Source organism: Corvus moneduloides, chromosome 8, assembly GCF_009650955.1.
Source record: "Corvus moneduloides isolate bCorMon1 chromosome 8, bCorMon1.pri, whole genome shotgun sequence".
In the NCBI taxonomy this organism is placed as follows: domain Eukaryota; kingdom Metazoa; phylum Chordata; class Aves; order Passeriformes; family Corvidae; genus Corvus; species Corvus moneduloides.
The window spans coordinates 31,766,552-31,785,356 of record NC_045483.1 but is presented as its reverse complement, the minus strand read 5'-3'; the positions used below and the strand labels follow the sequence as shown (position 1 = coordinate 31,785,356).

The window sequence follows — 18,805 nt, the reverse complement described above, 5'->3', positions numbered from 1 at the left end:
ATAGCCTATCATTAAATTATTTTTCTCATAATGTATGAAGTTTCTGCAAATTATTACCTTGAATGCAGTAACCGACAGGGTTTCTGTGCGACAGCAGATCTGCATAATCCAGAGACATTGACCAGGCCCTGATTCAGTAAAGCTAAGCTCCAAATGAACATTGATTTTATTAATGTTGCATGTCTGAAGCATTTTATGAATGTTTTAAAAGAGATGTATTTCTTAGTTAGCTTCTGGAAGGTATCTCACTTGTCTGTCTCTAGCAACAAGGAAGTGGTCTTGGTATTTATTCCTTTTAGTCTGATATTTCTATGAATTATGAATTTCCCCAACAGTTCCTACAGAGTGATCTCCTACAATTATTTCATAAGAAACTGATACTAATCCAATTGAAGTCAAAGAAATTATTTCCACATACTCCCACTGACATTCATCCATGCCCTAAATTCTTAATAACCAATGGAAGAGTCTTTGTATAGCACTGTAGGAATAGATTCAAAGAGTAAAATGATCTGCTTTCAGTATTTATTATATTAACAATTTGGCTCTGGCTTTCCTCAATGGATTAGTTTAAACACTAAAAGTACTGGCACTAAATTGCCTTGAAACATGAGGGCACCACTTCATGAAGAACCTAAAAGAGATTACTGTTTAGGAGGCTTCCTTTCTTCAAACCATTTTCATAAGACTTGTTCATAAATGCCAATGCCTATCAATTAGGTCTATATTGTAAGCATGCAGTGTAATTTAAATAACCAAACTGAAGTTGTATTTTGTTCAGAAAGGGATCACTAAAGCAGCTGGGATGAGATTTTCTGGACTTTGTGTGAACCACTGCTACGGTAGCAATACTCCAACATTAATACACTGTATTAGTTAAGTGTCTCAGAGGTGCAAAGTCTAAGAGATGATCACAGAGAGCATAACCCTATAAAAATGTTCAGAAAGAACAAAAAACCCACAAGATACATTTAAAGATTTGGTGAGTGAGCAAGGCAGACAATGTTTTAACAACACTGTATTTTTTTAGGATACTTGCCAAACTACTTGTGACAGCTCTGTATTAAGATGACTGTTTACTGTTTGGCACTCTGGCTAGAATAAGTAACCCTTCAGATGAGAATTACATGCAAGCCAGCTAAGAGGAAGGCACAAGCCACAGGAAACACCAGTCCAGGAAAAAATCCCTCCCTCTTCTGAGGTAGATTAAAACCCTCAGCAGCTAGGGGGGCAAAGGAGCAGGGCAGGTGCAACAGGAAACTGTTTAACTCTTAGGGCAGAACTGGACAGGCTTACACATGAATTGGCCCATGAAGAATCACATGCAGAAAAAGCAGGGAAAGAGGGTGTCCTGCCCTGAGCACAGCTGGTACAGGTAGGAGGTGTGGAAGGGGGAAAGAAAGATTATTCTGAGAGGGTAAAAAGGGAAGGAAGTTTATCCCCTCTCTTAGCTCTGGTTCAAAAGGGGAAGCTCTGAAGTCTAGGCTTGTCTTACCACAGTGTGTGCTGCTTTTATCTATAAACAAAACCTCAAGTTAATTAATGAAACACAGTCATCATCAAATTCACAGAGCCTGGAGCTGTCAGGGACCTGCAGAGTCCTTTAGTCCCTCCCTGAGCAGAAAGGCAGGAACAACTGCTCCCAAAGGGCTTGTCTCGCCTGTTCTTCCAGGCTTCCACAGGACCCAGCAAAATCGCGGAAGATTACTCCAGTGCTTATTCATCCCTACTGAACAGCCTAATCTCACACTTAATGGAGAGTAGAACTGGTATTTATTCCATGAAAACCAATCCAATTTGCACATTATATGTTTGCATGAATTACTGGCTGGGGGGTACTGTAGCAAAATTACAAAACTAGTGGTTGTGGATCAAGCAGAAGTTCCCGTACTATTGCTGGAGGGAAAGGATATGGTCAAAACAGGGAAATAAATGAGTGCATGAGGAATTTAGAGCAGGGCTATGGAAATTGGGAAGAGGCCTACTCTCAAACAGCAGATGAGAAAGTCTGGCTTTTCACACCCCAGGAACTGGTGTCTAGTACACAGAAACAGCTACCAAGAAAAGTGGCTATCAACTTGCATGATGGAGATGACCCAGACAAAATTAGTATCATCTCCTTTCCAGACTTTCAGAGCTCAGTGTGTATCAGCTTTACTGGTGGAAGTTACTTAAAATGCAAACACATTTGTCCCATCTTTCCCAGCTCAGGAGACCTGAATAGAAATTCATCCAGTTCCAGAGCTAGAAAGTGAGCAAAGATTTTAATAGGCCTTTCAAATGAAACAGCTGCATCTGCATCCCCATATAAAGAATCACCTTGAAGAAACAATCTAACACTTGTAACACTATAGAATAATTCCCCACAAAAGCTTCTGTTGCTTCTGATTGAAGTGTAAAACATTAGAAACGCAGGGTGAAAAAAAACATTCCTTCCTAGAAGAGAGCACTATTGTCTTAAGTTAATTACAAAAGATACAATATACTGGCACAGATTTCAGAAGACACCCTTCATCTGTGCACTATTTGCATGGCAGCTTCTGCCAAGGTGGAGAAAGAAGAGACAGAAAAGAAGAGGAAACTGCATTCTCAAAAGAGCAGAGGAGACAGCCCTGGACTTCTAAAGCACTTTGCTAGAACCTAGAGAGAGAGCAGCACAGAGAGATAATGTCACATCCCCATAAACAGTCTCAAAGCAAGGGGCCTTTTATCACCAGCCTCTGCAAAAAAAATTGTAGATAAGATAAAGCCAAAACACCCCTCTGCCTAGGAAAAAAAAATATTTAGTCTGTATTTTTCAAAAAATCTGACTTGCAAATTTCCTAGAAAAAATTCAAGCTGGGGTTTCAATTCCTAAATTAAATCCCATAGAATTTGTGTCTGGGATTGGGCTGTTTTTTCTCATTTGCATTCAGTTCTCCTGCCACAATGAAGCAGAGGATATAAAACAACAAAGCCAAGAACAAAAATTGGTTTCTGCAGCAATTCTGCTGAGGATTTTCTTTTCTTTTCCATTCCCTCCTGAAATAACGTAATGTATGTGACATATGTAGAATTCCTGTAGAGGCATTTTGGTCTGAATAAACTCAGCAGTTTTAAGAAGAGTAGTATCAAAATCAGTAAAAAATAGTAGATTCTACTAAGAGGAAGCAAGAAGCTGCCACCTCCATGGACAAAGGCTATACTCCAAAAATACATGTTCACAGTTAGGAAGTAAATATGTTATCTTTTAGAAGGTTAGGTATTATTTTGCTTTTTGTTGTTGAGGGTGGGACAGTACAAGTAAGCGAATAGCCTGACAAGTAATTTTGTTCCACACAGGATGGGTGGATCATTCCCTGTCTGTGGCCTGCATGTGACCAGTTCATTATCAGTAAGTATTTGGGGTTTAAACCTCCGACTTCACTGAATCCATGAATTGCATGATTTGCTAGGAAGAATTTCCACAGATTTTTTTGTATGAACAGTCATAAATTTAAAACTTGTTTCCAAGATCCTGTTGCAATGCTTACTCAACTACATCTGTTTCCATGGACAGACATCCCTGCTTACCAACATGCCTGAACCAGAATATTTAGGAAGAGCTAATGCAGAAATGAGTTAGCGCAGCCTAGTGCATGCTCTAATTCAAGTGAATATTCTTTGAAAACATGCTCAGCAGGATTGACCATGTCATAAAAGGCCCTGATCCTGCATGATTAGAGGTAATGGGATCTTTGTCATCGACTTTCAATGAGCATTGGAATGAGCCCCAAGGTAGCAGCTATAATAAAGGGCAGCTGCTTAAAATTTTACTTGCTCTTTTACTTGAGAGCTATCAGAATAAAACATACAGGATAGATATAGGCATACAGAAATGCAAAAGTGCCCACACAGAAACCTTTAATTTTTCTGAGGCTTTTGTAGCTGCAAACATCTACAGATGATCGTCTGGGAAGCACTGCCAGAATTTTACATAACCAACTAGTCAGCTTCAAGGACTCTGGTTTCAGTGCTGGCAATGTACAGGGCTGGCAATTTCACAGACTTGGATTAAGCCCTTGATATTTGCTTCGCTGTGCATCCACTCAGGATCCCTGGAAGCTGTCTGACTCTCCTTTTAGTTCAGCACACCTGTGGATTTACCTTTTCTTAATAGCAAGAAACCTGAACATAAAGAGATCTGGACCAAACGAGTCTTTCAGCTGATTACTTTTGTCAGCAACTACTTTAATCCAGGCTACACATTCAGGCTGAGAGCTGGGCTCTCAAGTGTGCAGCTGTAAAAGGGAGTAATCCAACATCCAAAAGTTCTGGCCTACTTCAGGAGACCTCTGCTTACAAGGCAAGGAAGAACAGCTGCATTCCCAGCTCAGCACTACAGGGGAAAGGTGAATGGATTTGTGTTGCTGCCTGTTCTGAGCTTCCCCTCCCCCTCCCAAAGACACGTGCTCCTGCCCATGTGCTCCGAGCTCCTTTGTTCCAAGCGCGGGCAAAGCCAAGTGTAACTCAGACTCTTCAGCAGTGTCTGATTGGCCGCTCGCCCCGGGTCCGCCCCCAGTCCTCCCCTTTCCCCTTCTCCTAATAAAAGATGGTCGAGGGGAGGCTACGCCCTCTCACTCAGCTCAGCGACTTTCCTGCGAACGTCTCCGGTTGTCTGTCTCATTTGAAAGATTCTAACTGCAGGGAATTGAGCGAGCAGGGAGCTATATTTCTCCCTCTTTGCTTCTGCTGATGGTATTTGCTCTGCAGCTGATTCAGGTACCGATTTTAGAGCTACTAAAGTGCTAGATCGCCCTTGCTACCTCTCAAGGCTGCTCGAGGCTTTCTAAGGCATTGAAATACAAGCGCTAGCCGGTATAAAGCTGAAAAGATACCTTCCACAGATTTGAGCTTTTTTCAAGACACTGCATTAAGATTTACTAAAGGAAACTTTTGTTAATGGAACGTTTGTTAATGGCCAATACACAAAGTACTTTAAGTAGATGAGGAAAGAAGTGAAGCACAACACGAGACAGGTTTTTTCTCACTTACCTTCTTCAGATGTTAGAGTATAGTTTAACCATCCTGGGTATTACCCAGCCCTGGCTACCTCACAAGGATCAAACCAACAGCTTAGCTTTCTCCTCCTATCCCATCAGTCACTCCTTTTTTTTGTTTAGTTTTTAGGCTCAGGCTTCCCAGTTCATTGCTTTTGTCCTTGAAGAAGTGAAATAAACAAGGATAGAGATCCTTGTCTCTAAGCTGATCAATGAAGTATTTCTGACAGTACGCCCCCGATTTCATCCAGAAACTGGGGGATGGTGAAAACAGTATTTGTAATTTAGTGGCAGATATTGGATGACTTGAACATCATATGAAATACTGGACTGCATTCAGCAATCAGCCTTGTTGTCCCCCTTTGATATACCACATAGCAATATATTGCTACATTAATAATATGGTATATAGCAATGCAGTCTATTCAAATATATTATTACTGTAACATTTCTTTTGTTTTGATGCCTCTTGTATTCCACTGTATTAACAGAACATTCGTTCTAGATTCCTTGCCAGAAAATTAGCAAAACCAGCCTGTTTCACTACAAAAAGAGTTATCACTAAAATTATGGGTACTATGATTTTAAAGCATGCAGTTCTCCCTATTTAAAACCCCTGACTTTATAGCGTTCTTTTCTACTTTTGTTTCCATTTCAAGGGATGAGGATATGCAGTTTTCCCGACCACTTCAGATTACTGTTCCTTCCTTTTCCCCTCTCATTCATTCTTTCTTCCATGAGATATCTGTTTGTGGTATTTGTATTTATATTTATAACAAGATCTTATTCATTAAAACACATCCCTACAATTCTGCTGCCTTTGCCCTCTCCTCAAACTTACTGTTTTGGGATGGAAAGCAGACCCTGTCTTTTTTTACCACTGCAAATACGAAGTGTACAAATTAATACACATGCAGGAACTCGGAAAGGGTGCTGACACCTGCTGGAATTGTGTCCCACACCCAGAAAATGCATCCATCATCGCTAGGCAAGGGAAGCCAGGGACACTCAGATTGCTATGAGGATCCTGCTTATGCAGGATGATGATGAACACAACCTGCCTAGAAATTCATGCTTTGCTGATGGAATCTGACCAGAGAGAGACTGTGATATTTCTGAAATGTGTTTTGAATGGGGTTTTTTATTTCTGTCTGAGTACTGGGTTGTGAACAATTTGTGATGTACCTTTTTCTATGAACAGCAGGAATGCATTACCCAAAGGTTATTACTTCAAAATATGAAACAGAGCTCTGTAATCATCCTCAGTCATTCTCCTCCATGCGTGGCAATTTGCATTAACTGTGCATTTTTATTTTGATTTTTAGATACACAGTTGTTTACCATTTGCATTACATTTTATTTCTAATATCCACTGACGGGGTCTTGATCATAGTGTTGCATGAAATTTTGATTTACAAGCAATTCAGTATACATTTTCATGGTAGCAATTACAATATGTTTTTGAAGCTGACATATTTTTAGTGACTACTACTAAAGAATTCTCTCCTCCAAGTATCCTCAAAGCAAACCCCTAGTTCAATGTGAAAACCAAAATCAGTGGATTTCAGTAGAGACTTTCAGAGATAGCTAATATATATGTTTTATAACTGCTTTCGGTGAATTTTTCTTCCATTAACTTACCCATATATTCTTTCTAATCTATGTATAATTTTGGCATCTGCATGTATGTAAATATGCTTATTGGCCTTGACATTTCAAAAGGTCCTAGCTGTATGCATGTTTTAAGGCAACAATTTTAAAATCTCAGTGCTCAATACTACAAGGTTCATGTTATGTGTGCTGCTTCTTTCCTCCAGGTATTGGAGACTCATCTGCTGAGAGTGACAACATAATTTCTCTGAACACAAAAAGAGGGAAGAAATAAGATGCTTGGAAAACACTACCCAAACCATACTGAAAAGCGGAGTTACTGAAATGGCTCAAGACTACATTTCATCAAAATCTCAATCTCCTACATATTTTATATATCTAGTGAACGTTCATGTGGAAATCTCAGCATTTCTTGCTCTTCTTGTAGTCACCTGGTTGGCCTGGTTGGATTTTATGCACACTTTGCATCACAGATCATCTTGCCAAAACTACTTCTCAGATCCTGTTAACAAATTGGATTTGCAACCTTGTGTTACAGAACCAGAGAAAAAGATGTACAAAGAACCCAACAGTCATAATTTTTGTATTTTCAGAAAGGTTCTCAATTTAAGGAGTGTAATTCCTTATTTTTATTTCTGAGGTTCATAACATCCCCAATAAACCTCCGAAGGATTTGACCTCCCCTTGCACCAGTTTATGCTGGAATCAGATGGATAAGCAGAAGAGCTGTGGTTTTGTTAAAACTTAAGTATGTGCATAAAAACCAAACCCAAATCTGTGTCTGTAAATAGACTGTAAACAAAACCCTGCAAAACAAACTCCCACAGCATGAGCAGAGATTGTGTAACAGTGACCAGAATATTCTGTCACATTTCAAGAGCCTTGAGCACTGCTGGTCATCCCCTTCTGAATAATAACTGCTGACTCCAAAGAGAGCTCTGTTGTTATCCCTGCGCCAAAGCTGTGCATACATCCCATGTGGATCTGCAAGCACTGCAGCTTCAGTAAGAGGCACATGATGCTTAACAAGAACTCAGGATGTTTATTTAAAGAGTAAAAAACTCATCCATTTTCATTGTTCTGTGAAATGTAGAGAAGACGGGAAATAGAGAGGTTGGCCTAGGTCTAATGCACCCATATGGTGTAGAGCAAGGCTTGGCCTAGTATCCCTGAAAGGCAGGGACAAAGGAGGAATGCTCATTCAAGAAGACACAGCAGCAAGATAAACTATTGAAATTGCAACAATGAGGATGAATTGCAGGGAACTCAAGAGATATTTGAGGGAAGAAAAAGCAACTAACTTGGATGCAGAAAGATTACAGAAAGTGCAATGTGTTCTGTGCAGCTGCTCAGAATCAATTAACTCCTCATGTGTTTGACCAGCACCTCTCCCATGCACAAGTGTCCCGGCACAGCCTGCACCAGCATCCCCCAGCAGGAGAAACTGTGGTGGAATGCCACTGTCAGCTCTGGAGCAGAGATACATTTAATCCAAATTTTATCCTAGACTGCTATCACTCTTTCAATAATATCAACATCACTACAAAGAGTTTTTGCAGCAGGTTGAACTGTAATATAGATAATGAGCTGCAAAATCTGGTATGCTGATTTCCAGCTTCAGTATTTTTCTCTTCTCTCTGGAATTTTGTAACTGAGACCTATTTCAAAATATTTAACTATGTTTTCACATTGGCCGTCAATGAAAGAGCATACAAGAATTTTGTCTTTCAGGATGTTAATTTTTTTTTTAAATGATAATGGTCATCTTTATAATTTTTTATAGCAAGTGAGATGTTAATCATAGATTAAGATTTTCTATGGGAGAAAAAACAGAGTATCCCTCTGTGGGCTTTATTTCTCCAGGGAAAACAGATTCTGCTTAATGAAAGTATGGAAGGGTCCTGAGTGTAAAGGCAAGGAGTAAATAAAATTTTTTAAAATTGTTTTCAGAGCAAAGTCAAAATTGATAAATTGCTGCCTTTTCAGATATTTTGCTTTACAAAATTTTAAAGATTCTCCCCATGCCCTGGTGGCTGATGTTCAAAACAAAAAAAAGAAATCACTTTCTTGGCCTTTAGAGATTTCTAACAGTTCCCCAACTGCCACCCCCACACCCCTTCCCCCTGCCCTCTGCCTTTAGGGAAGATTTTATAAGTTATCAGCCTACCCCCTGGAAAGAGCACATATGTTATCAGCTCTAGGACTGCCCCTTCTTAGAGGTCCCTCATGATTCTGGCTCCACACCTTAATGGGGTTAACAACCTCATTTTCTGTAAAAAAGCATCTTCCAGCTACAATACCCCTTGCTGCATTTTGTTCTGAGCACTCTCATTCTCTTTTTCATTATCTTTAGTTTCATTTGCTGTGGCAAAGACTGTGCTGAAGCCTCACTCTCTTTCACTGTAACATTTCAAGGCTTTTAACCTAACCTGCCATGAAACTGAATTGTGGCTTTCTAGAATGTCCAGTTCCTCTACAGAACATCCTTCTGAGGCTGGCTTCACTGTGTTATCCATGCTCTAAGGATGAGATGCATCAAAGCAAATAAATCATGAATTGTCATCAGGCTACAGGGTTAAATCAAGCTGAAATGCACAGAATGAGGCTGTGACCAGCAGGATGTGGTCAGCAGGGAACTAGACCCAGGCAGCAGCTCAGTGACCATCCTGCTACCCCAATTGTACACCAGTCCACTGAAGCCATTACATTCAGTTTACTGGGTACCACCCACTCAGGCTGATTTGGGATTTAGAACAGCAAGAGCTGTTTTGATGAGAACAGATCTGGAGAGTGACTTTTGAAGCCTATGCAAAACTGCACTTTACCTATTGGGATTGTGCCCACATCAGTCTTTCTTACGTTTAAGTGACAAACTTACTGCTAAGTTTTGTATTTTCTTCATATGTGTACAGGAAAGGCTTCAGTAAGTTTTGAAACACTGGTGGCTGCTTAAGGGAGTACAATATCTTCTTTAAGAAATTACATTAATAATTTTCTAAAGAGGACCTAGGAATACTGTGACAGTTGTCACCATCCACTACTGTGCTGAGAGGATGAATCTAGAACACTAGAAGCAAAAAATTGTGCAGAAGGCTTGTAAGTCTTGAGTAACTGATATGTAACAAATCATGTTAAAACTGCTCCAGAGACTGATGTGTAACGTCACAGTTAATAAACTTATTTTCATTGATTTCAGCAAGTTATACTTTGGGCATTACTTACTGGAAAAGAATGTCAGCATTAGATACTAAACAAATTAACTCATTATTCCACTTGGACTTTTAGTAAAAAGTAACCTGGTATGTTTGAATACTTTCTGCTTGGTAACTGAGAAGAGTATTCAAAGCTGAGTATTTACAGTAAAAATTTATTAGCATCATCCTTTCAAGTCCTTACTCTTATTTCTAGCCATTTCCAGCTTTCTTAGTTCCAGTCTACATGTCTTCCATGTCCTATTTGAACTAAATAAGAACGCAGAATGGAGCAAAACGAATCCACTGTGGGATACCTATACATATGATATGTACATGTTATGCTTCTTGATTTAATTACACTCTCTTACCCTTTAACTGCACTCCAGTGTCTACATGAATGCTGGTCAAGAATTTCCCTTGTGCTGTCTTTGCCCTAAAATTCATATGGTTTCATGATGTCCTCACACATAAAGGCTCACAGAAAACAGTAGAAGATAGTAAGTACATTTTGCAAAATATCTGCTAACCACAGCTGGGAGCTCTTCAGTACTGGGGAATCTTCTGAATGACACATGTACAGGAAACAAGTCTACAGTGAGTCTACGAAGTCATGGCTTTGGGCAAAGCTGTGAAGCAGATTTGAGGATAGTGAGAATAAAATGATACAGGTTTAAATGAAGTGGGTGAACCCACACTGACACACAGATACACTGTAGTGGTTTGGTCCAAAATACTCATTACTGTTTATCTGCTGTGAGATAAGAATTAGGAGAAATGCAAAACAGGCACCAAACTTGAAAGAATATAAAGAAGTTTATTAACAGACCTAAAAGAAGAAAAAAATTATACCACCTTCAGAACTCTCCTCCTCCCCCCACCTTCCTCCCTTCTCCCACTGACAATGTGAAAAGACAACCCTTAAGATGTTCAGTCTGTTTACCACTTCCATAATAACCTTGTTCAGTCCATTTAGAAAGAGAAGTCTCTTCTTGCTCATGCTATGAAAACATTATCACAACGAGACAGCCGCCCGCTTCCAAATATTGTTCAGTCCATTTAGGAAGAGGAGTCTCTCTGCCTGCGTGTGAGTCCCTTCCCCCGACTTGCAGCTTTTCCCGCAACTGCTTTCGAGGGTCCACTCTTGAAGTTTTTTGGGGTACAATTTTAAGGTTGAGCCGTTCAGAAACAAAAACAGAGGCCCTTCTCCTTCCCTGGGAGCAAAGGGTCTTCATCATCTTCATCGTTAGGACTATCTCTGGGAGCATCTCTAGGAACTGAGGTTTTCTCCTTTCCCATTTGGAGCAAAAGTCCTCATCTGGTCCATCTCTACGGACTGAGATTTTCTCCTTTCCCGTTTGGAGCAAAAGTCCTCATCTGGTTCATCTCTCCCTGTCCAAACGTCTCATGAAATTACAGCTGCGTCAGCATCTGCCTATCTCAACGCAGGTGCTTCTGCTTACGAGTTGAACACTCCACCCCCCCATATCTTCATGAAATTACAACAGGATACTCGGATATATCATAGCTTCACAACAGACTTTCAGCTTTAAGCATCTCCTCTCTCTCTTCCCTCAGGTTTTCAGCTCTTCACAGCAATAAAAGGGTTACTCTCACCTCGGCCTTGCAGCTTTACAGCTGGAATGTTGAATTTTTCTTATCGCAGTGGAGAGGGGGGAGAGCCGAGCCGCTCCGGCTGCCCACGGCAAGGCAGTGGGGGGGGTTCCACGGCTGGAACAGGTCCATGGCTTCAGGATGGCCGTGGCCCGGCCCAGCCTGGCGCAAGCAGGGCCTGGCCGGGCCCGCTGGCCCCCACACGGGGCCCGCAGCCACCTGTGCCAGTGCCGGAAACGAGAGAGAGCTTGGAGGGGGAGTTTGCCTATTCTTAAATGTGGATCACAGAGGTGATCACAACTTTAAGTGGCTTAGAGAATTGTCCATATTCAAACTGGCCAGCTGATAGGTTCTTTCAGTTCCCAGAGGAAACTGTAAGCACCTCTTAGCAAGGACGTCCCTTCCGGGACTATGCTTGCTAACCTATGACATACACCTACCACAAGAGAGACTGGAGCAGATAGACTTTCCCATCCTAAGAAACCAATGACGAGACCTCTGGAGAAGGATACTATGGATGCTCAGAACAGGAACTACTTTGGAAATGACATCATTTGTACACTACGTGCTGACTGACCAAAACCTTAAGATAAAAGCTGTTGAAATTTTTTACAGTATTTTCTTGTTACTATTCTAATTCCTTCCTATGTGCAAGACTATTTCCGACTGTTACAGTATATAAAGAAAAGAAAGATTTCAACTTGTTTAAATTTTTTTTTGTGTAATTCCCCAGCAATGATAAAAAACAAATCTAAAAATAAACTTTGATATATAATTAGCTGAAAATGTAATTGCATTTTCAAAACCACTGTGGAAATCACCAGTTCAATATTTAGGACATGAAGCTCTATGACTAAAAAAAAATTAAAGCAAAAACAAAACAAAAGATCCCAAAAACAAACCAGCAAGGTCAAGAATGATTACTGCAACTCATTAGATAAGTATTCTTTCCTAGAGAGGCAAGTATTTTTAAAAAGAGTGTACAAGCACATTGGCTGTAATGTAATAATTTCAAATTCTTTCTTTTGGAAAAAGATAAATATGTTTCATGATTATTATATTCACTGTGCAAATAAGGCTTTATTCCATTGTGAATCCACAGAAATCGCTGTAACAGTATATTGATCTTACCTTGTAACTTCCACTCTGAATTGTCTGACCACGAGCGGGAACTGGAAAAGTAACCTCTGCCAGCACAGTCAGTCGCTGCCTCCACTGCCAATAAAGTAGAAACTCCTTGTCATTAAAAAGCCAGTGCCCCATGCATTTTAGGGTATTTAAAAAAAAACCCCAAACACCTCAGGCAAACTAGTGCAAAAACTAAAGAGGGAGATACTAAAAGACAACTGACCTGAAGATAAAAACCCTAATAATGTAAATCAATAAATAATTAAAATTAGAAACAGTAATAGAAAGGAAAAAAATTATGTTTCAAACTGCTGCACAGTAGTTTGAGATTTATTTTACCAGTTCTTGTTTCATAATGTATTTTAAAGTTTTTTATGATGAATTTTTAACCAAGAAACACTTTTTCTGTAATTTAGCCCCCAGACATTTGAATCACCAACTTCCACTAGTATATTTGCATAAAACCAGCTCGTTTCTAAAAGTCATCTGTTTCAATGACTTCTTTCTCACCTGAAGTCACACGGCTCCATAGGGGATGTGTGAACCTTTCTGCTGCTTGGGGCCACGTTAGAGGGCTTACAGGAACATATTCTTTCTCTGTTCAAGAGATTCAGCTGATGGAGTGGTACAGAACACTGTGCAAAAAAACTGTAAGAGAAAAACAAGAGTTAGCACCATTAACTGAAAAAAAAAATTGTTGTCTGAAAAACAATGCATGTATGTATCAGGGAAAGACAAAAATAAGTAAGAAAAAGTAGGAATTTTGCATACTGCACATTTATTTACATATTGTAACAAAATACTCCCTTCCTCAATTCTCCTCAACACAGTGGGAGAAATATTCATACCTTAACCTCTTTTAAAATAAATGTTCACCATGTTTGTTTAATGTCTTTTACTATACTGGTGTAGGACTGTCATCAACTGGGCTATATTGAGAATTTAGAAATTTTTAAAATAAGATAAATAACATTAACATATAATGTCATCTGGTTGATGTTTTTTAAAATCCATCTTTAAAAAATAATAATATTTTGGCCTGCAAAAGACTAAAGACAAAATACAGTGCACTTTTCTGCAATTTCTACTGATCCTATTATTATTATTATTTACCCAACAGTTTAAAAAAAAAACCCTGTATTTTTAAACCATTTCTTGATTCATTATTTTCAGAAGTCTCTTTCAGTGTAGAGAACTGATTTTCAGAACTTTGCCTATACCAAGACTATTAATCATAAAACAAGACAATATGAATTGGACAAGGCTGCTTGTATGGACTAATTTATCCTTACTAATAATTCCATTAAAAGACTCAGTTCTGCTTCCATTCCAGTGAATGAAATAATGTGTGAAGTGACTATGGAAACTCGAGACTAAACAAGTGACTAAACATAGAAGCCAGCCACGGGTGTTGTGACAGCATTCTGATCCACACCCACTGCACGGCCAAACTGCAGCAGAAGAGTTGCCTTGCCAGGCTGTACTAATGTACAGAACGGTACCAAACAATGGTGCCTGTGCAAAGCCATCTGAGCAGAGACAAATGCCAGCGGCTGCAACAGGATACAGAGATAATTATAATGATGCTATGAACCCATGAGTGTTCTTCCAACACAGTAAGAGCAGAAACAGCAGGAGTCTAAGAGGAATACAATGAGCATTGTTAGGGAAACAGCGAGTCCCATGTGAACAAATATTAAATGACGCAGTTCACCTGAGTGATTAATTAATTTGGGATATGCCAGAAGAACCCAAAGCAGTGGAGTGTGTAGGCAGAGTAAATCAAGTGCTCTCTCACAATACAGAGGAGAGGCAGTTAATGAAATCACAAGGCTGCATTTAAATACATTACAAACTGATTAACTGGATGTTTTAATACAACATTAAATTAACCAGGACAATTCACTGGAGGAGAAGAGTAAGAGACTAGAAAATGGATACATTTCAGTGACTGCGCTCACACTTACAAAGTGTGTGGGATCCCATGTCTGAGGAAGCAGTCAGCCGCTGATGAACACAAATGGGGATTTCTCCCTCTTTCTCTGAGCTGTGCATTAACCTGTGAGCAGTAAGACCTAGAACAATCCTACTGGTAGGGGAAACTCTAAAAAATGGCTAGCACGCTGTGCTGCTAAAAAGAGTTACCCCGTGTGAAGTGAGCTGTAACAGCTGGCCATGTGTCTGCTCTTAGACACAGCACTCCCAAAGCACTTAGGCTTAGCTTACTGCTCTTTCAGGAGGAAGGGCAGTGACGATCACTACAGAATGACTAAAACGGAACAGTTTAAATTGGTATTTCTTTGAACAGCCAAAATGCACAGACATAAAAAATTAAACCTGCTTCCCTACACACATTAAGGTGACAGTTAACATTGTGCTCAGAGACAAGTTAAGAAATTACTTAGGCTGCAGGACCAGCTTTGTAAAATAGTGAGGACTGCATATGGAAAATTGTCCAGCTGGATCCTGAGTTAGGTCTCAGACAGATGAATGCTGCAATAGGCCAGGGATTTTCCAGCTCTAGGCTGTCAGAGAAGGGCTGACTTCTACCCACTGTGAATACATGAACAAATCCTTACACAAAGCCAGCCTGAACTGCACGGGTCCCACTCCTGGGTGACTGCTCAAACCTCACAGGCATTTTAGTTTGCTGTTTCAGCAAAAACTTGGTATTTCACAAGACTTCAATAGCTCCCACAGACCTCAGGAGGGATCTACATTCAATCACTAGAGGCTGGGCCTAGTTTGTTCCATTTCCAAAGTTAATAGGAGTTTTATGACTAGCTGCTTTCAACAGTACCTTAGAGTATGCAAGTATCCAGGCCCCTGCCTGGACCCTCTGCCTATTGCCCCTTGGTAAAAAGAACAAGACAGCACTTTTACTAAGGCTATCGCTCCTGGGCCTGATCTTTCCTGGGTTTCAAGACAAAGCTGACATGCTTGTGAGAGGCAGCTAATGCCACAGGATAAATCAATTTTGAGGCATGAGGTCACGAAACTCCAGAGAACCGTCCTACAAACCTGAGCATGGAGGCCTCTGCCCAAGAGTAACACCATGTCAGCCTCAGGCAGCTAACACATGAGGAAACTGTGGTATCAATCACGAAATAAATACACCTCCCCTGGCAAAACCGGGAGATACTTATGTTGAGACAGACAGACAATCAAAATGATGGTGTTCCCATTGGATTTTTGAAATAAAGAAATGAATAGTGCCACTGCTCATCAGATGGAACTCTACACAAAAGCTGGAGGAAGCTGCTTGTTTAAATCAAACCTGGATTTCTCTAAAGGCCTCTCAGAGCTCAGCTAAAACACATGCAAGTGTTAAGTGTCTGGCTTTATCTTCTTAATCTGACAGGTAAAGAGGCGCTAACATCAGGATATAGGAACCTTACTCTCACCAACCACACTCATGCCTGATATCCAGTCCAAGACACAGACAGGCAGGTAGAGATTGTTTCCTATGACTCCACTCACACTTGCCAGACAAGTCTTAGCCAATAAACAGTGGCTTGAACATTCAGAAATAAAATAAAAACAAAAAGCCAAACAAACAAAATCTTCAAACAAAAACACCCCCCAAAAAACCTGAACAAAAAAACCCACCAAACCCTCATTTCAAAAAGGTTATAGTTGAGGTTCTTTTTGTACATATTCTTTTTCCCGCTCAGGACTGTGAAAAGAAGTTTTAACAGGAGTATTAAGAAGTTTCCCTTTCAAGTTGCGACTGTCATATTCAATGAGAAACCATCTTCAGTCTACAGTGATTTCTTTTAGTTTAAAGGAAACAGAATAAAGGCAAACTCACTGGGATACAGCACAAAATTTTTATGTCTTGTTAATACCTCAGAAACGCAGAAGACAAAATGGCTGCAGTAGAAAACAAAATGGCTACTGTACCTCACAGCTCTAATGAGAGAGGCCCTTCCTGGAATACAGTCACATATGCCACATTTCATCATCATATATGCCACAGAAAACCTAAGCTGTCTCTCATAATTTATAGTAAATGATATATTCTGCACTATTCTGCATTTTCCTACCCTGTAGTAACCTATAAACTTCCTGGGTTTGATGCTATCCCTCCCAGCCAGGCAATGCTGCCACTGCTGGCACCAGCTATGATATGGACCATCAAATCTATACCTGAGCTTTCTGATGCTCCACTACCAGTGCTGTTTACATCTTTTTCTCCTGGAAACAACCTTTTGTCAACAGATTTGGTTTTTCTCTCTCCTCTCTCTACCTGTAACTATTCGCTGCCACTGCTCTTCAACAAGGACTCTGCATTCCTACATCATCAGGGTTAACACTGAGGCACCTAATTTTACCAGAGCTTTTCCTCAGGATCCTGTCACAGTGCTGGATCACTGAGGCCCAAAACCAGAAAAGGATCATTTATTCCCTCAATGATACAACAGAGCAGACAGAAGAAGGATTAAAGAAAGAAAAAAATTACCTCACATAAATAGTAACCTTTTCCCGCCACTGCTGGAAGTGGCGGGAAAAGATTGCACGTGTGAGGCCGGCCTTCAGGCCACCCAGCTACAGCCTTCGTGTCAGAAACCCCTCAGCTATAGCCAGCAACTGCCGACACATTTTCTTTTCTCTTTTTCTCTTTTTTGTGGCCTTCTTTAAGTCAGACTTGTCAAGAATTACCTCTGAATGTTTGTTTTTCAGCTGAGAATACAAATCTTGCCCTCAGAAAAGCCAGCCATGTAAGAGCCCCCCCACTGCCCAGCACTCCGTGCCCAGCCCATTGCTTCCCGCCACTGCTCACTCCTGCTTTGCTCCTGGCTCTCAGCCTCTTCTGAGGTAACACCTTCCACTCACACAAAATAATATAAAGCTTTATCAATTAAATTGAATTCAACCCTAATAAAAGATAGTTTCTTTATTTTCAATTACACAGACTTGGCTTTGATTTGCATTTGGATTCTTCGTTTCAAAATCTTTTTGTTCTGGCTGCTAGAGTAAATTTTAAATTAAAAGCCTTCATCTAGTGCTACTGGGTTCTGAAATGTAGCACTTCTGTCAGAACTAGGACATACATCTCACCAGTGACATTACACAACAAAAGCATTATTTTTCTCCCTTGCCTATCAAATATGCTCTTTGGGTATGGACTGTTATTCTTTGAAGAAATATCTGAGTGTCTTAAGTACATCTAAAACTCTGGCAAGATAAAATATGCAACGTATCAAAGAAAGACTTGCTTCTTATTCATTTTAATTAAAACATTTACTCACTACACTCAGATGTTAAGACTTTACCTTATTACACTGATGAATATAAATCTTCTTAGTTTTGTACACTGTAATAAAATGCATCCAGTGATCAATATGAAACAGGGACCAATCTTAACAATTTTGCAAATAATTTTAATAGTGCAGCTCTTGTTTTAATATAGCTGTATTTCTTTTAATGTTCATATCAATTTGCTCTATTTTATGTATGGATTGGAACTTGCATTTCACCTTTTGTGACACTCCTATGACCATTCAGAGCCTTCCTTGTTCTATTTGCCAGTCTTGGAATAAATGGAGCTTTATGAATTTGTCATCAACAGACATGGTCCCCTTGACTATTAAAATGTTTCTGAGAGTTAATGTCAATGAAAGGGACCAAAGAACTTGCAGTTAGGACAATACTCTCCTCTTTCTGAACTGCAGAATTAACTGTAATTGTCCCTCAATTTAGCATGTTTCCTTCTATTTCAAACTACTGAGAGATAAACCTGGAGAGCTTCTAGAGTAACATAATAAGGGGAAAATCAACAATAAGGTAAGAATTGATATAGTGGACATGCACTAAAGAAAGGTAAAAGTGGTAAGAGTTTTCAAAACAAGGTGCATAAACTCTTCAGAGTCTCATATTGTCAGATACAGTATTTCCTTATCTGTCTTCTTCCATCTACAAAGTGAAACTCTAAACCACAATTCCTCAGCTTTGTTTTGACAAAAATTGAATATGAGGCTTGCTATTTTTGAAAGAGTCGAAGGAGATCCTAAGTTACGTTTGTGCTGAACTGAAGATGCCAGGTCATTTTGCATTTCCCTGCTGTTTGCCTACTTTCTATTCTGGGGATGTAAAACCATGAACAGTTTGATGGACTTCAAGAATTCAAAGGCTATACTGTAGTTTTGACCTTGCTATTGCTAAAAAGGAAGACAACATCTGTTTCATGTTTCCCCTGTGCAAGCTTTATACTATCAGTACTGAAAACTTGAGAAGCTCTAT

At 39.8% G+C, this 18,805-nt stretch overlaps 1 long non-coding RNA gene across 3 annotated transcripts in view; it reads right to left on the bottom strand.

The window, feature by feature from the left end:
- LOC116447167 overlaps window positions 1–18,805 on the bottom strand; it is a 313,907-nt gene that overhangs the window by 143,696 nt on the left and 151,406 nt on the right. For all 3 annotated transcript variants that reach the window (XR_004241505.1, XR_004241503.1, XR_004241504.1), the window contains exons 2-3: window positions 13,073–13,210; window positions 12,566–12,649 (exon numbers count right to left, since the gene is read on the bottom strand). This is a non-coding gene — a long non-coding RNA (uncharacterized LOC116447167). The remainder of the gene's footprint in view (window positions 1–12,565; window positions 12,650–13,072; window positions 13,211–18,805) is intronic.